Source organism: Rutidosis leptorrhynchoides, chromosome 2 (assembly GCF_046630445.1).
Source record: "Rutidosis leptorrhynchoides isolate AG116_Rl617_1_P2 chromosome 2, CSIRO_AGI_Rlap_v1, whole genome shotgun sequence".
Lineage (NCBI taxonomy): Eukaryota > Viridiplantae > Streptophyta > Magnoliopsida > Asterales > Asteraceae > Rutidosis > Rutidosis leptorrhynchoides.
The window spans coordinates 360,237,620-360,250,043 of NC_092334.1; positions in this window are offsets into that span (position 1 = coordinate 360,237,620).

The window sequence follows — 12,424 nt, forward strand, 5'->3', positions numbered from 1 at the left end:
AGTTTCGAAGGTAGGTTCGGGAAACTCCTCACAGTCTTCCCTTGACTGGGGTTCCTGATGTACCGGAATGAAATCTGTCTCTTCATTCTGTCTTCTCCTTAGTAGAGGTAAAGGAATGCCTTGTCCTAGCGGTGCTATTTGAATAGTATGGCCAAGAAGGTTACTTTCAGAGAGGGGAGATATGGGATGACTAAGGTCTATGGCTGAATGGTTGTCGAGATTTCCTTCAGGAGGTGTAAAGAACAGATCCTTAGAAATTTGATCTTGACTGCAAATAGCCATAGTCTCTTCCAGGTATTCGTTGATGAGTTCTTGAAAAGAATCAGAGAGATTCACATCCTCTTCTGCAGGATGGTTCATGAGGCGATCAACATTGAATGTGATTTCTTCTACTCCAACCCTTAACTTTAGAGATTTCTCGTGAACGTCAATTACGGCCTTGGCAGTATTTAGGAATGGTCTGCCAAGAACGAGTGGGACCTTCGTGTCTTCCTCAATATCCATAATGACAAAATCAACGGGAAATGCGAACTTATCCACTCTGACTAGGACATCTTCAGCTATTCCCCGAGGAATCTTAACTGATCTGTCCGCGAGTTGGATAGTCATTCTGGTTGGACTTAAGTCATTTAATCCTAGCTTCTTGAATAATGAATAGGGCATTAGATTTACACTGGCTCCTAAGTCTGCTAACGCATTGCTAATTTGGACATCTTGCAGGTAGCAAGGTACCGTAAATCTTCCTGTATCTCCTAACTTAGGGGGAATTCCATGCTGTAACACTAACGAGCATTCTTCACTTAGCGCAGTTTGGCATTTCTACTAAAGCATCTACTAGACGTACATTCAAATGCAAATTCTTAATAATATCCCAATAATTAGCAAATTGTGCTTCTTATTTTTCCTTCCTAAGCCTACCTGGGAAAAGTATGCGGGCGCGCGAAATAAATTCCGGGGCCTTAAGAGAGATAGGTTCCGGTGGATTGACGACTGGGTCAATTTGCACGGGTTCCTTATCGAAAAAATCTTGTATGGGTATATTGACAGTTGTTTCTTTTCCTCCTCTAGTAATTACTAGGGCATCAAACTTACTACACTCTATATCAATTTTAGTGGTTAAACGTTTAAGCGTAAGCTGAAAATTAGTGATTAATTCTTCAAAAGTCTTTATCAATGTGTCGAACTTATTCTGGCATTCTATGACTTGAAGGTTTATCATGTATTACTTTTTCATAAATTCAGCTAAAATTTCCTTAGAGTGGAGAGTAGGTTTGTGCAATGGAAAAATTATATTATGATTTGAGCTATTTTGCTGTTTGTGTGCCCATCTAGGGTAAGGATACCTTAGATTGGTTCTAGTAGCATCGGAGTTCTTAGGAATTTGTAAACTTTGAAGAGTGAGGGTGAGATCTTGTAACCTGGTTTCCAGCATTTTTACCGTATGAGCGAAGACATCGTCCTTCTCAGCAGCTTCATTGTTCCAGTCTTCCTGTTGTGCAGCTATCGTGTCCAAGAGATCCCATGCTTCATCTGCTGTTCGAGACATGAAATTTCCTTGCGAGGCCATGTCTAGGAGGGACTTATCATCCTTGGTCAAACCATTGTAAAGCGTACAGACTATGTCTACCCGACTTAACAAATGATTCGGACATCTTTTAAGCATCATCTTTACTCTATTCCATGCTAGACACAATGACTCATTTTCTTTTTGGTAAAAGTTAGTGATGTCATTTCTTAAACAGGTTTGTAGGGAGGGTGGATAATATTTATTTAGAAATTTAGTGGCTAAATCCTCCCATGTGTGAATTGAATTCGGGTTAAGTGCGTCAAACCATGCTGAAGCGTGTTTAGAAAGTGAATATTGAAAAAGATGAAGTTTTAAAATGTTTTTCTCGTTTGATTCCTTCTTAAAAGAGTCAACCAGACTGATAAATTTGTTTATATGAAAATTAGGATCGTCAGTCGGTAATCCTTGAAATTTACAGATCATACTGACTAGTTTAATCATGTGTGAACTGATTTCAGGAATTCCTTCGGTTCCTAAGGTGATTGGTCCTCCTCTTTCCTCTAAGCATGACTTATGCATAGAAGCAAGGGTGCCTTGTTGTTCCATTCTAATTTTCTGTTAATAAAAAGACTTAAAAGTAACTTTTAGAAAATATTAATTTACTAAAAGGATCGATAATTTAATAAAAACAATTATTCTTGAAATTCGGTCGCTAACCAGATCGGATATCTTAACTGATACGACTTCTCACAGATTACTCGTATCAAGGTGGCCAGGCCGACTACGGAGAGGCAGGATCCTTTTGGTTCCAATATAATTGTAGACTGTTCGGAAAATCCAATAACCAAGTCCGTGTATAATTGTCTTTCTTAGACACCACCAAACAACACTTTATATGTTTAAAATATTTCTCGATCAAAATATTCGATTCCCCGGCAGCGGCGCCAAGAAGATTACTTACTCTCGTGATATGGCCGAAACGGACGGTTTTATTTTGTGCAGTGTCGTTAGGTCGCACGGTGTCCGATTCGGTAGCACACAGCGTCTTCGTTTATTTATATTTTGCGGGGCCTAAATTTACTTTACTTTCTAAGGTGTAGAAGGTGTAAGTTAACCTAGTGTCGAAATTTTTATGCTAATTAACGAATTGAAGATCAAGTGGATAATTGTCTTTTAGTTAAATTACCTGGATAAAAGATAGTAGTTGATTTTAGCTAAAGGTCCTAAATGCAGAAAAAAGTAAATAAAGTGGGAGGATATCTGGAGTATGCAGATCAAGGAAATGTTGACCAAGATATCAGTATTGGGTTAGGGAAAGGTAATTATGCTTATGTTAAGACTATGCTTGGATTGATGTTGATCTGGTTGGATGAGCCAATTACACAGACCTACTTATTTCTGAACTCTCGGAGTTCTCTTTGAGCAGTGAGAAGTATGTCACTTGGTCGTATAACTGAAGTGTAACAATACCTTGGAGGTTATCCTCAGCAGAGTACTAGGTTTATTAGTGAGTTAAGCTCTAATCCTAACCCTCGTTATCAGTTCTGATAACTGAATAACAACGTGCCGAGTTGATTGAACACTGATCACAAATGGAAGGAGTCCGTCGGTTTAAGTTGGCAAAACCTTAAATGAAAACTAACAACCATTTCATCATACTAGTGAGATCACAACAAATCAAACATTATACAGCATTACAGTTAATATACTGATAGTAAAGCAGATAGAAACCTAATAAGTACCTAAACAGTTGGCATGACTAAGACCTAGGGCAACAATCAAACAAGAACATGCAATAGGCTTGGGTCATACAGTAGAGGCACTAACTAGATCTTAACAGCTCCTAAGAGGTCTCTTTGGAACAGTCAATAGGCATACTAGGTCATTCATGTCTCAATTCCTAGGTTCCGTGTCCTAAAAGTGCATTAGATGCCTCTCGGGAACTCCGACCATACCGAGTTCATAGAATCTTCAGATACAGTATAACCAGGGGTCTTAATCCTATGAAGTAGCTAATTTCATATAGGTGGACAAGTCCTGATCACAACCTAAGTTGGTCAATCCTTAAGATGCTAGCATACAAATCTATCAGACTTCCTAGTTCAGTATTATAACAGTAATCGTACTATATTAACATAATTACGCTAACCCAAACTTCTATCATGGCAACATACAGATAAATTAAGCTATCATGGAAATATTGGAACGCATTATTAAACATAAAGAGTAAGAATACATGTTTAATACAAAAGACAATCGTTTCGAATAAAACCTGAAAAAGCCGAACTAATCTGCCCGGGATCGCAGGGACTCGCCGGGATATCCTCAGGAAAATAAAAGCTAAGCTAACTACTACTAAAAACTACCTAAAAATATTGAAAATATAAATTGTATTGCAAGTTGAGTGTGTGTTGGAATGGATGGAGAAAGGCCCTTTAAATAGACTTGGAATTTGCCTGCATACGCCTGGCAGGGCGTATGGCAGCACGTTTTTGGCAGGCCGTATGCTTGGAAGGCCGTATGGTGGCTCATGTGGTGGCACGTATTTGGCAGGCCATTTTCATAGTGGCAGGCCGTATGGCAGGCCGTATGGCTTGCTTGGTCAGGCTTGATTCACTGGATCGTAACTTGATTTCTTGTCTTTCACCGTTTTCGCTCTAGAATCTTCGTTTTAGCTCCGTTTTACTTGATTCTTTTTGCATCGCCTTTGTAATTACTTAATCTACAAAATCAACCGAAAAAACAATAATTTTGCCGACAAAGTTTTAATCTTTATTGTTTTAGGGCCTGATTTAGGGGGTAAAAACGTGACTTTTTGCTCGATATCAAAAACCACGATGCATTACCCCTTCATGTGATGGAGATCCATTTAAAAGAACCGAGAAATGAATGTTAGAAATACAAGTAGCAATCCATGAAATAAACTTTGAACCAAATCCCATTTTGTGTAAAACCATGAGTAAGAAATCATGAGAAACATAATCGTAAGCTTTTGAAAAATCAATTTTGATCAAGATAATAGGTTTCTTTTTAAGCTTTTCCATGTGGACAACTTCATTTACAACCATAACACCATCTGTTAATAGCCCTTAAGGAACAAACCCATTTTGGTTCTCACTAATAATTGACCGGATTGTAAGTTTTAGTCTATTAGAAATAGTCTTAGCTAATATCTTATAAGGAGCATTGATCAAACTAAAGGGACGCATTTGATCAATGTTTCTTGCCGAGTTAGACTTTGGAATCAACACTATCAATGATGAATTGAAACCTTTTGGAAAGGAAGGTGAATCATGAAATTGAGCAAACATCTCCATAACATTATCTTCCAAAAAATGTCACCCTTTCTTAAAAAATTGTAACGAGAAACCATCCGGACCGGGAGTTTTGTTTCCATCGAAGCCTTTAATAACAGAAAAAACCTCAGAAGCTAAAACTTGCCCCTAAATCACAGAACACACCAACGCAGGCACTTGGGCCAGGCAAAGAGAGACCCAGTCCACCTCAATAAATTCAAAACACAAAGGCACAGTATCAAACATGTGACGTCCTCCAGATAGGGTCAGGAAAAAACATCACTAATATCAAATAAACCAACATATTATATTACGAGAACAATACTATATGATAGAAACAAATTTTATTGATAACGCAGCGGAAGAAAATAGAATATCGTTACAAGAATTTAAATTACAATGATGTAAATGTTTCAAATGCAAGAATAATAAATGCGATAGTTCTTGAGATCCTATGTCCAAGTAGCATCACATAAGTAGAAGATAAGTAAGCTTGATCAATCAGCACCTGAGACAAACATGTTAAAGTGTCAACCAAAAAGGTTGAGTAAAATAATAGGTTTAACAAAAGTAGTTATCGTTGTTTTTGGACCACACAATTTTGTTTTCAAAAGTAGATCACACAGATCTTTAGTTGTCAAAGAAGATTACAAAGATCTTAAAAGTTGATCTCACAGGGACCAAAAAGTTATGCCAGTTCGTGATATTTAGACTAAACGTTTAAAGTTTACCCCATGACAAGTTGTTCTGTCATTGTCGGTTTAATTTCATTATCAAGTAATACAAAGACTTAGTCAAATGTATCGGGGACGTTACTCCCGATAGGCCTACCCCCAATAATTAAGAATGCATTTAACGAGCAATTAAAAATATCACTGTAGGGACTTTGCAGGACATAGCCAGGTATAGCATAGTTTAACAGTTAGTACTTGTGTCTAAATTGTAAATAGTAAAAGTAGCATGTGTCTCACCCCAGTAAGTTAAAATAAATTGCTAGCAATAAAGAGTGGGGCTATGAGTTCACCTTAGTAAGTAGATGATAGAGTTATTCCTTGGAAGAGAAAGATAAATGAGTTGGATGATCGTGAGCTGAATGTCAACCTAATGACATTAAGAATAATTTAGATGTTTTGCCCGAGTTAAAGATAAGTTTAAGTATGTATGTACTTAAGTATAGTTCGTTTTGCTAAGTTTCTATTCTTAGTAAGTTTCCACTTTTAGTAGATTTCCATTTTTAGAAAGTTTCCATATTTAGAAAGTTGCCATGTTTAGAAAGTTTCCATTTATAGTAAGTTAGTGTTGAACACTAGTGAGTTGTCCTTAATAAGTCCACCACTTATTAAGTGTGAAAGTAACTAAGTGTTATTCACTTAGTGAGTGTATGATTACTATAGTCGGGTTTGATGTTGTGCACCATACCCAAACATCTATGCCACCACCGAGTCACTTGAATGATCAATTGTTACCGGTTGGAACAGAATTTCTTGACCATAATCTAAGTTTGGCATTCGGGATCCACAAGCGTCCCATAATGGTACCAAGGATCACCCTAGGCCTTAAGAAGCGTCGACGTTCGAGTAATTTCACGCTATCGTGAATGACTATTGTAATCGTAGGTCAAAATTTTATAATATAAGTATTATAATATAAGTAGTATATTATAAGTGTTAGTAGTAGTATAAGTGTTAAGTAGTATGTAGTATAAGTAGTAGTATTAGGGTTTTAATTTATTAGAGTAGTTAGGTTTAATAATAAATAAATGATTAGGGTTTAGTAAAGTAATGATTAATGATTAAAATGATTAGGTAATGATTATCATATAATTAGAGTTATATAATAAATGTTTAAGTAGTATTAGGGTTTTAAGTATTTAATATGTATATATGTATATGTATTGTGTATATGTATGTATATATATATATATATATATATATATATATATATATATATATATATATATATATATATATATATATATATATATATGTTTTTTTATGTATATATGTATATATAGCCGTATATATGTATATATAGGTATATATTATTTTTTTAAATAGTATATATATATATATATATATATATATATATATATATATATATATAATGTGTATATACTTTCCAATTATAACCATAGTAACATAATCTTGGTGAATCATTAAGTTTTTTTACGATCTAGACAATTTTTTTTATATGTATGTATATGTCGTGTATGTATATGTAAATATATGTTAGATTTTTTTTTACAACATAATCATGAATGATTAAGATCAAGAACAAGACATGAATCAAAACAAGAATTGAATGAACAAATTAAATAGTTAGGTTATAGTTTTTATACCTTGAAGATGGATGGAGATTAACAAGAAAAGGTGAATATCACTTGAAGATGAAGATCAAATAACCCAAATAATGAAGAACACACTTGAAGATCTTGATGAACACGAAGAATACGATGAAGTTTACTTGAAGATCACTTGAAGATGGTGGTGGTGTTCTTGGCCGAAAATCCCAAGAGAGGAGAGGGAGAGATTGTGATTTTGAGAGAGGATTTATGAGAATGTTTTGGTACAAGAAAAGTATTAGCCTAGATCTCTATTTATAGGTGAGGTTAGAAAGATCTAGAATTAGGGTTTAGTTAGGAGTACTTAGGGAACAAGTTAGGGATTAAGGTGGTGGTTATGGTGGCAAAAAATGGGAGGGCAAAAGGGTCATTTCATCCCCTTTTTTTGTAGAATTTGGCTAGGGCTTCAAGGAATGGGTTTGGAACTTTTTCGTTTTAAACCTTGTACTTTAGATTAGTTTAAATGGTTCCAAACTTGTTTAAGATTAATTAGTTACATACATTAAGTTTTAGTTTATTACTTTTTGTTCATGGAAGTTAATAAGCTTATCATTTCCATCTTTTATTAACTTGTCAATTAGTACACAAAGTTAACTAATATGTTTTATAATTCTTAATACTTAACAATTGTTGTTTAAAGTTTAATCATTAAGTTTTATTTATATTGTTTGGGCATTTAATATTGGAAAAATATAGAATGGAAAAATCAGGGTCGTTATAGTACCTCCCCGTTATTAGAAACTTCGTCCCGAAGTTTTAGGTAGACTTCTCGGATGCTTCAGCGTTCGAGAAGAGATGGGGATAGTTCCGTATCATTTGGTCTTTGCGTTCCCATGTATATTCGGGGCCTCTACGCGAATTCCCATGGATTTTAACAATAGAGTTTGATTTTCACGTTCCCTGGTACAACCGGGGCCCTTACGTGAATTTCGATGAGTGTTAACAATAAGTATATTGTTTTGTTTACACGTTTGATCCCATGATCCTTAACCTTAATAGGTCGTTTACAAAGTGCATTAAATGCAGAGATTTTCCAAGGAATAACAAGAGTGTCGTTTGACTAGTTTTCCTTTAAAAGGAAAGATGACGCTATACTAGCATTAAATGTGTCGTTGATGAAATGACCCGTTCATATTAATTATAAACGTTTCATATTAATTGGTTTCTTTGCGAGGTTTTGACCTCTATATGAGACGTTTTACAAATCTTGCATTCGTTTTTAATAACAACCATAACCTTTATTATTGAATAAAGGTCTTAATGACATAATTTAGATTGTCTATCAAAGACAATCTCCTCAAATAAATAAGTTTTTACACAACCCATTACAATATGATCAAATATATTACAACAAATACTCCGAATGCAAGTTTAAACAATATAAACAATTATGCCGACTCCAAATCTTGACCTTGGGTTGGCATACGACAGCGGAAGCATTTTTAATATTCACCTGAGAATAAACATGCTTAAAATGTCAACAAAAATGTTGGTGAGTCATAGGTTTAATTTCTATATAATAATCATAATATTTAATAAGCCACAAGATTTCATTTAATTAAATGCGCAGGATCATTACAACTGCAAAAATCATTCATACGATGAGTCACCTGGTAACCGACCTTAACATAGAGCACTTAAGATATCTGGCATCATACATTCCACTATTCAAATGTATGACAAGAACCCCTCGAAGTACTAAAGCATTTCCACTATTCGAAAATGGGGGTGGTTGGTGCCCGTAGATCTACATTTAGGATTCGCGTCAATTAGTGTTTTTCACTAATTCTTAGGTTACCAAGCATAATAATAATAAGTACAGATATCTGGTATAACAAAACAATCGTAGAATATAGTTCCATGAACCTGTGCTTATTTTGTAAAACATTTATAAATTTTGCATGTATTCTCATCCCAAAATAATTTAGATAGTAAAAATGGGACTATAACTCACTTGTGATGATTTCTGAATAGATGGTGGTAAGACTTGGCCTTTGACAAATTCACGAACCTAATAATAATATTCTTGTGTCAAGATATATATATATATATATATATATATATATATATATATATATATATATATATATAATTAATATTCCATACTTATGATACTTGTGATAATTTTAATTGTCCATTGTTAGTAGTCCAACGTTCGTAGTTCAATAGTCCAATAGTCCAACAGTATGAATATATATATAAATATAAATGCGTATATTGTGTTAGAATTCACTAACACTATAATATATTGTCTTAATATAATAAGACACATAATATGTATATTGTCTGAAGCAATCCGCGACCCATTGTATACATGTTTCAGGCTTGATCACAACTCAAAGTATATAATATTTTGGAATCCACTTCGACCCACAGATAACTCGAAATTACTGCCAATGTTGTCTTATAGTTCGTTCCAATAATATATATAGAAGAAATCAAAATGATATGTCAAAACACTGTATACGGATCCACGGTGATTAAGTCATATATATATATATATATATATATATATATATATATATATATATATATATATGGTGCCTTACGATCTTTATTAAGACTATAATATATTGTCGTAGAACTTAATCACGACTATTATAAATTGTATTTCCATAAGTTCGGGAACAAGACATGTATAAATACATGTAGGATACAAGGTAAGTTAGCTAGGATAAGTTTAGCATCCATTTTTATGAATCATGTCCGTAGCTAAAAATTAAAAAAATATCTAATTTTGTTTTACCCATAATTTCTTCGTTACAAATCCGTTTTGAGTTATTCGAGTTGCCATGGTTTCGTATCGAACTCAACATTATTAATATTAACAGAAAAATTATAGGTTTATAGTCGAAAATACAGCTTAGGTGTCAAATAAGAGAAGATAATCATATCCGACGTAAGAACGACATCTTGATGACCCTTTTGAAAAACATACTTCCACTTAGAGTTTAACCATGGATTTTGGATATATTTCATATCCATATAAAATAAGATTTTTCACCAAAGTAAATCTTTTAATTCAAAGTTTAAGATAGGTTTTTAAAATTAAACCCAAAACAGCCCCCGTTCGACTAAGACGGCGTATATTTGATTTTAAGGTGTTCTTCGTGTTTACAAGTTTTATATCCTTATGTTAGCTTGACATATAGTCATAATACATGTGTTGAAGTATTTTAAAAGTCAAGTTAGAAGGATTAAGTTTATTTGAAAACAAGTTTAGAAAAAATCTAAACTATGTTCTTGTTGTTATTAGTTATAACTCAAAATAAGATAGCTATATGAATATGAATCGAATAAAATTATGAATAAGGTTACTACCTCAAGTTACTTGGATAAAGCTACTGGAAAAGATAGGAAATAATCTTGGAATCAAAAGTATCTTTGATGGCTTGGAAACTCTTGAAGTATGAACATGGAATGAACAAAAGTTCGAATAAGAATTCTATCTTGAATTAAGATAGTTATAAGTATATAAATTGAAGCAAAGCTTATATATGATTATTACCTTGATTAAAAGATGAAAAGCTACTGGAAAGGAAGTATAATTCTTGATCCTAAAGAGTGGTGGAGTTGGATTGAAAGGTTGGAAGTAAGCTAGTAAACTTGAAAGTATTTGTGAAGTGTTCTTGATGTGTTCTTGAATATTGATGTTTCTTGATTGTAATTGAAGCTAGATTGACCTAGATGATCAATATTACTGAAGTAGGGACGTTCTTGAGTGTAGAGAGAGTTAGGATGGAGAAAATTTGGATTAGAAAATCAAGGAAATGTGATGTGTGTGTTGTTTGAAAAAAATGCCTAATGCTTAGTCAATATAAGGTTACTAGTTTTTGTTTTTATGCATAAATATCAAGTATAAGTTAAAAAAAGTCATGATCATAGTTTATGACTCATTCATGGCTGATCATTGGAGTTTACTATTGGTATGTACCAATAGTAAATAATCTAGAAGCTGTATATTGTACGAGTACAAATACGGTTGCATACGAGTAGAATTGTTGATGAAAATGAACGAGAATGTAATTGTAAGCATTTTTGATAAGTAGAAGTACTTTGATATGTGTCTTGAAGTCTTTCAAAACTGTATGAATACATCTTAAAATACTACATGTATATACCATTTAACTGAATCGTTAAGTCACCGTTAGTCATTACATGTAAGTGTTGTTTGAAACCTTTAAGTTAACGATCTCATTTAATGTAGTTAACCCAATATTTATTATATCTAATGAGATGTTAAATTATTATATTATCATGATATTATGATATATGAATATATCTTAATATGATATATATACATTAAAATATTGTTACAACGATAATCGTTACATATATGTCTCGTTTTGAAATCCTTAAGTTAGTAGTCTTGTTTTTACATATGTAGTTCATTGTTAATACACTTAGTGATATGTTTAATTGTCATTTATCATGTTAAACATTGTGTATTAATATCTTAATATGATTCATACGTATTTAGTAAGACGTTGTTATAACGATAATCGTTATATATATGTATATAGTCTTGAAGTCTTTAAGTTAGTAATCTCATTTTATGTATATAACCAATTGTTATTATATGTAATGAGATACTTAAATATCATTTTATAAAATCATAAGTATATATATATATATATATCCATATATACATCATTATATAATTATTTCGAGTTATGACGTTCGTGAATCGTCAGACAAACTGGGTGGCCAAACATTTGTATAAAATTCATTTCAAATAACCAAATCTTAATGAGTTTGATTGCTTAACATGTTGGAAACATTAATTATGTAAATGTTAATCTTCTATATATTGTCAAAAAAATCCGGGTCGTTACATTACACACCCGTTAAATTAAATTTCGTCCCGAAATTTAGAATAGTACCTAGTTAACGTGTGATATCGGGAAACAAATGTGGGTACTTCAGCTTCATTTGGTCTTCTTGTTCCCAAGTAAATTCAGGTCATCTACTAGTATTTCATCGAACCTTAACGATTGGTATCTTACTTTGTTTGAGTCGTTTGACCTCACGATCCATAATTTCGACGGGTTCTTCGATGAAATTTAGTTTCTCGTCAATTTTAATCTTGTCTAAAGGAATAATGAGATCTTCGGTAGCTAGGCATTTCTTCAGGTTTGAAACATGAAAGGTGTTGTGAATCTTTCTAATTGTGGAGGTAGCTCAAGTCGATAGGCCACCGGCCCAATGTGTTTTTCAATCTTGAATGGCCCAATGTATCTTGGGCTCAATTTCCCCCGCTTTCCAAAACGAATAACACCT